The sequence below is a fragment of the Amblyomma mixtum genome, chromosome 10 (assembly GCF_055824585.1).
Source record: "Amblyomma mixtum isolate Tamu chromosome 10, ASM5582458v1, whole genome shotgun sequence".
Classification (NCBI taxonomy): domain Eukaryota; kingdom Metazoa; phylum Arthropoda; class Arachnida; order Ixodida; family Ixodidae; genus Amblyomma; species Amblyomma mixtum.
In genome coordinates, this window is record NC_143021.1 from 34,411,199 (window position 1) to 34,423,874 (window position 12,676).

The window sequence follows — 12,676 nt, forward strand, 5'->3', positions numbered from 1 at the left end:
TAAAAGAACTCTGCCTGTGGGGGTCTGCTGTAGTCTGCGCATTTGGGCAACATACTGCGCTTCCCGTAATTCCTCGAACGTGTTGTGCAGTCCCAAGGCTAAGAGCTTTTCAGTTGAGGTGTTACGGGGTAGTCGAAGCGCGGTTTTATACGCTTTGCGTAAAATCGCGTCCGCCTGTAGTATTTCACTTTTGATATGATTGTAGTACGGGAGACTGTATGTCGCCCGACTGACCACTAGGCTCCTGACCAGCTTGAGTGTGTCTTCTTCTCGCATGCCATGACGTCTGTGTGAGATGCGCGTAATCATGCGGGCCACTTGGAGTGTAGATGCCTTTAATAGCGCAAGGGTGTGAGTACAGCGTTGATTTGACTGTATCCACATCCCTAATAACCGTATGAGTGTCTTCTCTGGTATTGGTTCTTCTTCTAGGTAAACTTGTAGTCGAAGTTCTTTACTGGTAGGGACTGTTCGGCTCTCTTTTCCTCTCCAAACCCGTAAGAGCTCAGATTTTTCGGTCGAGCATGCTAGCCCTCTTGCTTTGACGTAGTTTTCAACCCAGGTGGCCGCTTCTTGTAGCCTATCCTCTTTCTCGCCGAGTGAGCCAGTGTTAGTCCATATTGTGATGTCGTCGGCATAAATGGCACGGTGGATGCCGTCGATTTCTTTTAGTTGCTTCGCCAGTCAGATCATGGCCACGTTGAATAGCGTGGGTGAAATGACCGACCCTTGAGGTGTTCCCTTATTAGCCGATCGAAACTTCTCGGACCGAAGTTCTCCTATACCGATGGTTGCAGTTCTGTTTGATAGAAATGCCTTGACGAAGCTGTGAATCCTGCGCCCGCAGTCCAGGTTGTTCAGGCCCGCAAGGATTGCTTCGTGGCTCACATTGTCAAAAGCCCCTTTGATGTCTAGGGCCATTATCACGTTTTCTCCGTCCCTAGGAACGTTCCGAAGTACACCTTCATATAATTGAAGGAGTACGTCTTGAGCTGATAATTTTGCTCTCAAGTCGAATATGCTGTGAGGGATCAGTTCGTTGTCTTCCATGTAGTTTTGAAGTCTCTGCGTTACCACTCGCTCGTATAGTTTTCCCAGGCATGACGTAAGCGAGATCGTGTCGTGCTTAGCGTCCCGCTAAGAGAATCGCTGAATTGTTGCCAATTTTGTTTTGCCAGCTGTGTGGCGTATTCCTCTGCTTTCGCTGTAATTTCGGTGATTTTAAGCTTGAGTTTTCTGTTATGTTTTTGTTTTTTCCATCTCCTGGTGAGACTGCGCCTAGCATCCCAAAGCTCGAGCAGCCGACCGTACACCTCGGGTGTTTCCGCTGTTCGGTTTATGGTTTTGGTGTACTTGTCTTGCGTATCCCTTAGCATGCTTCCCCATTCCTCTAATGATTGTATGCCATTCTCGGTAAGGTTGCGGTCGAATGCTTCGCGGAACGCATTCCAGTACGTTATTTTTGCCGCGCCCAACTGGCGTCTCAGCCTGTCTGAAGTTACTTGCGTTTTGAGTATGTAGTGGTCGCTGCCTAAATTTTCCAATAGGTTCTCCCAATGTGTTTGTCCGAGTCCTCTTACGAATGTGAGGTCGGGGCAGGTGTCGATGCTGACGCTATTTTCAACCCTGGTAGGGGTTGCTGGGTCCTCTTGAAGGGAACAAGGAATGACACATCAGGGGCATAAATTTTTTGCCAAATCAGAGCAGTGACAAAACGTCTAATCGGACACATTTTAATTACTATTACCATCCGCCTGACTACCTTCACAGCAGGGCAAAGACCTCCTCACGTCCCTTAATTAACCTTGTCCTTTTCTAGCTGCGCTCAGGGTGTCGCTGCAAACTTCTGAATCTCATCCGCCCACTTAACTCTCTGCACCCTCTCCTACGCTTTTCTTCTCTTGAAATCCACTCTGTTATCCCTAAGGTCCAGAGATTATTTTGCCTTCTCATTACATGCTTTGCCCAAGCCCATTTCTTCCTCTTGATTTCGAATAGGATGTCATTAATCTGCGTTTGTTCCTTCACCCACTCCGCCAGCTTCCAGCCTTTTAACGTTGCACTTATCATTTTTATCTCCATAGCTCTCTGTGCTTTCCTTAACTTAAGCTGAACCCTTTTTGTTAGCCTCTACGTTCCTGCCTCAAAGGTGGGTACTGGTAAGCTACAGCTGCCGTATACTTTCCAATCGAGGGATATTGATAAAATCCTATTCATGATCTGTGAGAACCTGTCTATACGCTCCACCCCATTCTTATTCTTCTATTTATTTCACTCTGCGCATCTGTGGTCACTACCTCCCTTAAGTAGACGTATTCTTTTACCACTTTCATTACCTTGCCACCAATTGTGGACTGCTGTCCCGTTGCGAGACTGTTGAACATTACTTTCGTTTTCGGCATGTTCATTTTTAAACTGACCGTTCTCCTCTGCCTGTCTAGTCATTGATCATGTTTTGCAGTTCACCTCCTGAGCGACTTAACAAGGAAATGTTACCATGCGGAAGCATTTTCGAGAAAGTTAAAACACACGCACATCAGTGAATGCATAGGAGGCATCAAAGATGTTAATAATAATATAGGCCCGACCTTACGAATTAAAGAAGCTCACTGTTTCATTCTACCTCCCAGATGAGCGATACGTTCGCGCCAGTTCATTACGGGCACTTTGGTTCGCGACTACCCGGAGCACTAGTCGAGATGTGCAGAATACTGAATAGAGTTAAAAACAAAGACCGTTTGGAAATAAAGAGCAAAAGCGCATTACTATGCAGAAATTTGAGGAAGTCATGGTGAAGAGGTAAATTAATTTCGGTAACCATATTATTCTGGTTATAATATTTAAAAAGGTGCCGTATTGTTTCATAGACTGTGCACGCAGTGTGTGAGAGATCTGACTGCGGCTTTTACACACGATGATAAACGGCTGTCAGGTGCTGCATGCATGATACTAGTGAGAGCATATTAAAAAGCTTCTTCAGAGGTTTTTATTAAGCCGTGTCGAAGCGAAAGGCACGTCGACTGCTCCCCATTGTACTGTAAAGCTTGACACAAACACATACACGCAAAAAAAAGCAATTCCTGGCCACATTTGGCACGCTTTTAACACTAAAACTGCATGGAAAGAAACATCTCGTTAGTATGGTCGAATGTCTTTAACATACCAGATAATATTTTTGCTATTTTTAACCCCGTCTGTTATACTGCGCACCTGTGGCACATGGCGACGGTGACGAAGTGTGTGCGCGTGCGCGTGTGCTTTGTGTGCTGGCATGGCAATTTCAGGCAACGGGCAGCAGCCCCATGTTCTCTAAATACATCCACCCCGGCCGCTGCTCTGCCTGGGATTTTATCAAGGCCGACTCGTTCTCCCAGGTCATAACGCGGAAGACAGCTGAGGCAACCGAACTTTTAACCGAGAAGGCAAGCTGACACGCTGATGGGGGGAAGAATTAATATATCCGGCCAGGTGGTACTTTTGGCATTTGGTGACAATGACGAAGTGTGTGAGCGTGTTCCTGTGTTCTGTGTGCACGCATGGCAGTTTAAGGCAACGGGCAGCAGCTCCATGTTCTCTAAATAAACTCGTGTCGGTCCCTTCTCAGCCGATACAGCAATGTACGTAGTTCTAGTAACACGCTCCCATATCACAACACTTAAATATGCCGAGAATTATTCCCTGTAGTAAAACAGCCTATAGTTCAATTTTCCCATGTTAATGCAATACGACTGTACAGGAGGCAACTATTTCAAATACTCACTCTGCGCTTCGGACCTTCTGGCTTTGCGCTAAGCTTACAGTTTTCACATCGCTATCGCTGCTTCCTTCCTAGTCAGTGCAAATGACGCGGCCTGCATAATGCAGAAGCATTGCTCGAATTTCACTGGACATTCTGAGTTGCTTTGACGAGTTCCCTTTTCTGTGTCTTTAACCGCATTTTGTTTGCTCTTGTGGCGTAATGAAAGTCGTTCCGTATGCAACAACCCGGCCGGGGTGCATTGTATCGCCCTCACTTCTGTTCTAGCTTTCTGGGTTTGTTGTACCGATGCATTGCAGCGCCAAATAATGCTTTTAAACAGCGCATGAGATGTTCGGGATCGCCGGTTATACCAAATGATCATGAACGTTGCGTGATACAGTAGCTAGTTAAGCTTGTATGTAAAATGAAGGAGCGACTGCTTAGGCAACTTCTAACTCTACTATAACTACTGCTAGTATAACCAATGCTATCCTTTTATTATCATAATCATAACTTTGGAGAAAGGCGGTTGGGGATAAATGAGATTGCTGTTCTAGGTACTCATAGCGACCAGTGTGATGCAATAATAGCAAACACATTTCCAGTTTGAACATCAGTATGTACGTATACCTAACCATATCAAGTCAAGCATACCTGCACTGCTGCCAAAAAAAACTGAGAGAGGAGATGCTCAAGTGCTAACAATTGCTGCTTGTGGCAAACACAGAAAAATGCCAGATGGACGATGAGGACCCCCCCCCCCCCACACACACACAAAAACAAAAAAAACAAGGGTGCGGCTATCAATAAGGGTTTGAGGAACAGAAGCAGCGCTGCCTAAAGCCAGCTAAGCACTAAACTGATGCTTTTTCTCCAGCAGCGCCAACTTCAGCACATTGTTTGCGGAAACACCGAAATCCGCCTTGCACGCTTAGGAACCGAACACACCGCTAACTATTATTCCATTGTATGGTGACGTGACTGTTTAAAAAGTAAAGTAGCTCTGCAAACCACAACTTACCATTGCCATCTTTCAGTCTTAACGGTGGAAGCGCTAAGGCCTCATTAAAGCCAGTAATGAAAGCTGCGGTAATCTGAATACCACTGAGGGAAACTTATGGGACCACGCACCCGGTGTATGAGCAGCAGGAGGAACTTTCGAAGTCCGAACAGCAATTTTTATGGTTCTTCATAACATCATATTAACGCAAACTAACTAGAAAATGACTAAAAAAAGCCTCGAGCGCAGACATCGAAAAGAAAAAAATAATTGAGCCGGCTGCGCTGGAACATAATGTACGAGCATAATTTCACGAAACGGTCATACCCACGGCTGACAAATTTAACGACGGCGCTTGGGTGACAGGTAGACATGTGATGCATACAATTATTCAGCTTATTCGGACACGCGTATCTCGTTTCTGTGCTCTAACCTTGGCACGGAGGGTGATAAGTCCGGGAAAATTTAACTAGACCCCCGGCTTCGTGTGGCCTTATTAGACGGTGTTCAGAATAAACACTTCCAGCTATCGTAGATGAGAAGCAGGCAGAGGGCAACTACCAAAGGAATCGGAGTAGGGATTATCCGGTGTCTCGTCGTGGCCAGTACTCATTAGAAAGATTTTGCTGTGCGCACTAGTTCGTGGAGAATTAATCATAGTGTGTGACAGGGAAACCATACAGAAAGAAAATTAAAATAAACAAAAAGGGACCCAGTTGGTTTCTCCCAGCCTTCAATATGCCATGTTTTTTTTTCCGTTGGAGGGTCCGTTCAGAACACGTCTGCAAACTGAGAACAGAGGCAGAAGGTCGCACGGGAAGCGGGGGATATTAATTACAATATGGACAGAATAAATGAACCCAGATTTCCCTCTGCATTCACCCCAATTATCTCAAAGCCTAGGTTGCTTCTGTTGCAAGAGTGTGTTGCAAGAGACTTAAAAATAAAGACCTTCAGGGCAATTTATTAGTCTAGAAATGCGCTATGCACCTTGTAGAGGAGGCCTGCGTCTGCTGTAACTGAAAACAACGCTGTCAGGTCCAGACGTCCACTAAAAAATTAGACGTTAAACTTAAGCCCCACCTGAAGGGTATGACGCGATAGCGTATTTAGTTCCCTTATATGCAGAAGGCAATTTTCTACTTTGCATAAGCCCCACCTGAAGGGTATGACGCGATAGCGTATTTAGTTCCCTTATATGCAGAAGGCAATTTTCTACTTTGCATAAGCCCCACCTGAAGGGTATGACGCGATAGCGTATTTAGTTCCCTTATATGCAGAAGGCAATTTTCTACTTTGCATAAGCCCCACCTGAAGGGTATGACGCGATAGCGTATTTAGTTCCCTTATATGCAGAAGGCAATTTTCTACTTTGCATAAGCCCCACCTGAAGGGTATGACGCGATAGCGTATTTAGTTCCCTTATATGCAGAAGGCAATTTTCTACTTTGCATAAGCCCCACCTGAAGGGTATGACGCGATAGCGTATTTAGTTCCCTTATATGCAGAAGGCAATTTTCTGCTTTGCATAAGCCCCACCTGAAGGGTATGACGCGATAGCGTATTTAGTTCCCTTATATGCAGAAGGCAATTTTCTACTTTGCATTCATATATGCTTGGCAGTCCTCCTAACCTTCCTGGCGCAGTGCTTTAGCGGTTACGCGATGGGCTACTGTGCTCGATGCAAGGTGCTGCGGCCCATGTTGCACTTCTAGAGCGACGAATCATTAATTTGACCGCCGCGTGCCACGGTAGGCTGTTTGCTCACTTTCCGGTGGGCAGGTTGCGATGAGGCCGCAAGGTAACGTGAACTAGAAGGACCACCTGACTCCTAAGATGCTCTCTGGGCAGCACCTGCCAAGGTCGGAGCCGTGATTCTTTGCTCACAACGCCGACGCCGACAACACCAACAAAGGAATTTTTAAGCAACGGGGCTTTTAACACAACCGCATTGAAATTTTTAAATCATTGATTACCATCGATCCACGGTCCATTTGTTCTACATCATGCAGCTCTCTTTCATTCCACACTCCTTTCGTGACCTGAATGTAATTATATTAATGGATATCATTGATAAGGCTTAAGCACATACAATAATAGCAGCATGCTTACTAGAATCAATTTCTCTTGGCCAAATGAAATAAAAAACAAAACGAAAATTGAAAGAGGCACTTTACCTGCGCCTTATAGTATGACTCGATAACGTAATGGGTTAAATTTGATATGTGCAGAATCGGTAATACTCTAATTTGCATTCATTGATCCCTGGGAGTACTTACACCCATCCTAGCGCAGTGGTTCAGCGGTTGAACTATTCGCCACTGCCCTGCGATGGCAGCAGGTGCTCCAGTGGTGGGCCTTGTGAGACCGAAGTTGCTCTTCCCGGGAGACCAATCATTACGTTAAATGCCACTTCCCACGATGGGCAGTTTGCTTACTATTCGGTGTGCAGGCTTTATAACGCCGCAAGGTCAAGTGACATAGGTGGCCCACCTGCCTCTTATGTTTTTTCCATTTTTCGCTCCATCGCCGACGCCGACAACGGCAACGTCGACGCCGGCTTTTCGGAGGAGCGATGCCTGCAAAGCTATCGCGCTAAAACGTGGTAAGAGGGCAGCGAAAGACATGTTAGAATACAAAACGAGTGCAAATAAAGTGAATGACTCAGAGTGGAGTCAGGACTTTGAATTGAATTGGTGGTTGGAAACAAGTTCCTAAATAGCCCTCTTCGAGATTATTACATATTGATAAATATTTCCCACAAAATTTTACAAGAAAGACACACGAACAGTAGTGTCTTCCGTCTGTCACACTGCTACTGCCTTCTTCGCCTATGCGGACAATTTTGGCGTGGCATGGCTTGGTTACGCGGTGATTTTAGCAGATATCTGCGAGATCCGCGTTTCTTAAAAGTCGACGGTCTGCATAGATTACAGGCACTACGCACAAAGAACATAATCTTCTTTCTCATCAACCGCCAACACGCTCTTTTACTAGGCAGGAACTTCTCAATTTATGAAAAGTATCTTGTGCAGGTCCGAAGTCTAGAAGCATCCCCGGAAGTGGAGTAGATTTCGAGTTTAATAAACGCGAACGTTACGTGCTCGCGTTAAGTCTCATTTCCCGCTGGCCTTTTGGAAGTCGTCGATGCGTCGGGTTCTGTTTACACCAGCAGAGAAGTGACGTTGTTCGAGGTGCTTATTATTTCGCTCTTGAGCTACCATACGCTAGCCTCGCTGTTATGTGCACATGGTAGAGCGACTGCTCCAATGAGGCGGTTGTACCAGGTTCGAACCTCGGACCAGGAAGAATTTTTTTGAAGTACGCAGTTTCTGTGGAATGTGTACAGTTTGCCTTTCTAGCCGTATGGCTGCGTTAGGGTGGAAGTCAATGAGTAATTTCTCGGTTATTATAATTATCTGGTATGTGGAAGGCTTCGTTTTCAGGACAGAGACCGCGGTATGCCATGACGAACGTCGTTTCTGCGTTGATGTGAACTGGCCCAATAGGCCCACGTGAAATGAAGTGAACGAAAGCACGTAAAGTTTGTGTTTATTGAGGAGCTACTCCTTCTTTTTGCTTTCTTTCGGGGGGGGGGGGGGGGGGGAGAGAATTGCAAAAGCTTTTGTGCAACAAAGCTTGCCCTAATTAACCAAAGGTTGACGGCGTGCACAAAGCTCTTTGTCTAACACTACCTTACTCATTGCTGAATGGTACTATGAAACAGCACTGACGGATGGAACGGAACAAAAAAAGACAGACACATGCGCGGTGCGCATTTTGCTCAGCGCATCATAACTTGCCCAGCTCATCATAATCCTCCCAATATTTTTGTTAATTGCAAACCTGACATTGGCAATGACCCTTTTAAGTTATGTGTAGCGCCTGGCCACAAAACCAGCATGCTAAACTGAACTTAATGTACAGCTCATTGTATCTTCTAAAAAGTCCCTAAAACGTGACTTTAAACACTGCTGCAGTGATTAGCAGGGGCGATATAATTTAACGTTTAGAGTAGAGTACACTGCTTTGTTACTAAAGCGTCCTGGCTTGTTCCGCAACACTAAACAAAGCGAAATAATCTACCCCGCGCAGTCGCTAGCATGCACACCATCAGTGGAAAAGGTGATTCGCATGAAGCTTCGCAGGCTTTGATTAATTTTCCGTGAGGGATCAACGCCAGGTACGCAGAGCGGGGACACAGTGTGATCACGGGTTGTTTTGTGCAGGTAGTGCAGAAAGTACACCGTGCTGTGAATTGCTAAAAACAAATTAATACGCTTGCGATTTCACACACTTTGGGAAATTTAATGTCGAAATAATGCACAGAAATCCTTGATCCTGAACTCTTCCAAGCTCCTTTCACGGCGAAGAATTGTCTAGGCGTTGTCCGCAGTGGGAGAGCTTTGCGTGTGTGACGAACTTTTTATGTGCTCTGCATGTGGAAAACACGAGCACTGTCTTTGCCACGTTTTCGCTGCTGCGCAAGAGGTGCGCGCGATCGCTGTCATGGGGAATAAAAGAACAAATACACCATGCTAGCAGACTTTATACACTAACTCGAAAGCAGGAAAAACTTTCATGTCCACACAAGGAAGTAGTTGTGCCCCATTCGCTCTCGACTGAAGAAGCGCTCGACAGCGGTGTCAATGCACTTGAATTTTTCACAAAGAAACGAAAGGCTGTAATGGATACTATCACAATTTATTCGCTTTCTAGAATCACGAATGTTATTCTGCATACATACGGGCAAATATGAAACACAATTATTTTGGACCGACTGTTTGGAATTCCCTTCACGTTGTAAGAGCGGAGGCTAGATTTGCGGCAATAGCTGCTGTTGTGAGGGAATTCTTGGTTCTTTCCGTTTTTATAGTCACATTTGCTGCCCTCCCTATTCAATAAACATCGACAGGGAAATCTAGCTATAAAAGGACGTTTCTTATAATCCGCTGAATCTATCGATGCTGTCGTTGGCGGACCTTGTCGAGGTAAAATGGCATGTATCAAAATACGTTACAAATTATATACACTAGATAGCAGTCACCGTTGCCCAGTCAGATTTTCCGAAGAGAGGCAATAATAAACCCACCATTGCTCGATCATTAGAGCACAGCATGCGACATGCGGAGGTGGTGGGTTGGCATGTCTTCTTCAGTGTATGATGCTACTTTTTATTTATTAAATATTCGCACTGGTCAAATTACTGCGCAGGCAATTTCTCACTCTAATCTATACCACCACAAACAAAACATGACATTCTCCTCTCCGTTCCTTGATGTTCTGATTCCTGCTTTTCGTATACTTATCATAACAAGCCTCTATCACACCACCACTGCCTATTTACCTCTCTACCCGTATGTAGCTTAAGGAAAGCCGTGCCTTGACTGTTCATGCCCACCAGAAAGAAAGTTTTCTGCTTTTGAAGTTTAATACTTGCGCCATCCGCTTTCTGACGCCAAAAATCCTGTTGGTTCTGTGTAATCACATGCTTCCGAAAAGAAGCCATATCATGGGTAGTCAGCCGTGAGCAATAAACAGTGGCTTAGGTCAGCTAGGGCAGAATATACGTGGCGAAAGCAGTTTCGTCTACTGACATTTCGGTAGCGTCGTTGTCGTTCAGCAGCTTGGCGGCGTCTCTTCGCGAGATGTTCCTCTCGTTCTTAGCCTTTATCGCCTCGTTTTCAGGCAGCGCGGAAGCTGTGCGCGGTTAAAGTCCCTCAGTGACGTGTTATCAGGCATGCGACAAAGCTGGCGAAGCGAGCGTAGGCGAGTGCAACGACGAGGCAAGCGGTGTGACGTCATACCGAACGGCGGCGGCGGCTCCGCAGCGAGGCCCACGGTGTGACGTCATGCCAGATAGTGCGGCGAGCACGCAGCGTCTGCCTGCTGCGACGGTTGCTAGGCAACGGCCCAAGGTCGGTCAACAAGGTAACGTGAATGCACTAGTTGTAGAACCGAAAGGCTACTATTTTCATCTAGGATTGCGGTGGCCCAGACAAGCGAAAGTACGCATGAGGGAAGATCAGAGTAAGTGGCCGCTAGGAGGCTATAATAGGTGACGGTAGTGACGGTAGTGTTCACTCAACTCCTGGCAAAAGTGCAAGCTAAGCCATCTTCACTCCAACCGAGCCGAAGCAGGTTCACTCACTTGACTGTTTAAGGCTGTTGTATGAAGAAAAAAAGCCTCACACAACGCCTAGCTTGTGCTGGTTCAAGAGTGAAATACTTGCGCGTTTATGCGGTCATTCGAAAAAGGTTACAATCTAGTGGAAGGTGAAGAGACTGCTCACATTGAAGGAAGCTTGTGAACGTTACAAAAATTGTCAATAAATGACTTTGAATTTGGCGGAACAGCGCACGTACAAGGTTTCACTTCAGAGGTCGACATATTCTTCACTCGTTACTCAGGCCATGCCTCAGCTGGCGTTCGAGTTCTGTTCTCAAGGACGACGGATTGGAGATGTTACTCTTGAGAAGGTGCTCCTCTGCTTTCTTCATTAGTTTTGTTTTTCATATCTATGCGCCATCTCGGCATGCTTTGGCAGCTCCTGGATTCAAGTGCCCCGCTTGGGTCTTAGAAACGTTGACAGATCCCGGTGTGACTTGGGGATGGTATAGGGGAATGTGAAAATGTGACACTTAGTAAGGGCAACACGGACAAGAAATCGCCATGTTAGTCTCAGTTGGCTCCCGCGGCATCCATGCACTCCTCCAACATAAGTTTGAACTTCTTGTCCCAAGCACCGAAGTAAAATAAGAAAGGCAGACTCCTTCTCCCTGTGATTTGCCATCATTGGGCACCGGGTAGTAAAATGGCTGAATTATGGTACAGTTTACAATGGCAACGCCAATTAATGCTCTGCGAATGGTGTAACATGCGGGAAGAAAAACTCTAGTCCGTTTATGGGGTGCAAAACAAAACACGTTTGAGAACAATACATACCTTTCGCACCCAGACTAAAACAAGGTCAAGCAAGTCAGCCTCAACTGGCTTTTCAAAAACTTTGTCGTCGAATACGTTCAGAAATGAATCAAAATGAAAGAAGAAAGGCAGCCACAAAGCATCTTTCACAAAAAAAGAGCAAAATTTTCAAAAATATTACCCGTTGAGGCATGTTAGATGAGTTCAAACGCGCGCGGCGCATTTGTTCCAAAAAAAAAGGCTACTTTCAGAGTGGATGATGAAACTGGAGACAAGATGTTCTGCCAGCGAAAATGTAAATCGTCAAAAGCTCAGAAATACTGAGGACTGTCGCAGTCTATGTCACCCCAGTTATGCCGAGAAAAGATACTGGGAAACCGGTTCCACCGGCAAGGCCATTTTCGCTGCTACTTCATATTTGATGCAGATTTCGTATCCCAGGACGTTATTTATAGCCAGTGAGGAATTCGAGACATTGCTACACACCAAGCTAATGCGTCTGATGTGCCAGCTTTCTGGAAACTGTAATGTTGCCTGCGTCTAGGGGTACTGCCGCACGAAACCTTTCTACGCGGCCTCACTGCGACCGTGTAGCTTCGAGGAAAGGGTTGTAGAGCTATAAATTTTGAGGAGGAATAGAGGAACTTAGCTTTAGACGAAGCGGCTGTTAAAAATCGACGAAAGCGCTCCGCTCTCAGTGGATGGGCATAAACAGCAGTTGGAGGTAGAGAGGTATATTGCCGAGATATACTCCTTGCTAGCTCGCATCAGCTGGGCGTAATTTTCTTTGATGCTTCTGTGCTACAGCCGAACAATGATGGCAGCGTCCTCTCTACAGTTTGCGGCTCCGCAGAATGCTAAGATGCTTGACTGGTCACTTTACTACTTAAGAGAACTTCCGGCCCTCACAACAGGTATAAACATGGCGGGAAGGCTGAAACGTCGTATACCTAACAAAAATGAGGAGGTGGAGTTGAATAAGGCTATGAGAATAAGGCTTCTGAAATGCTCA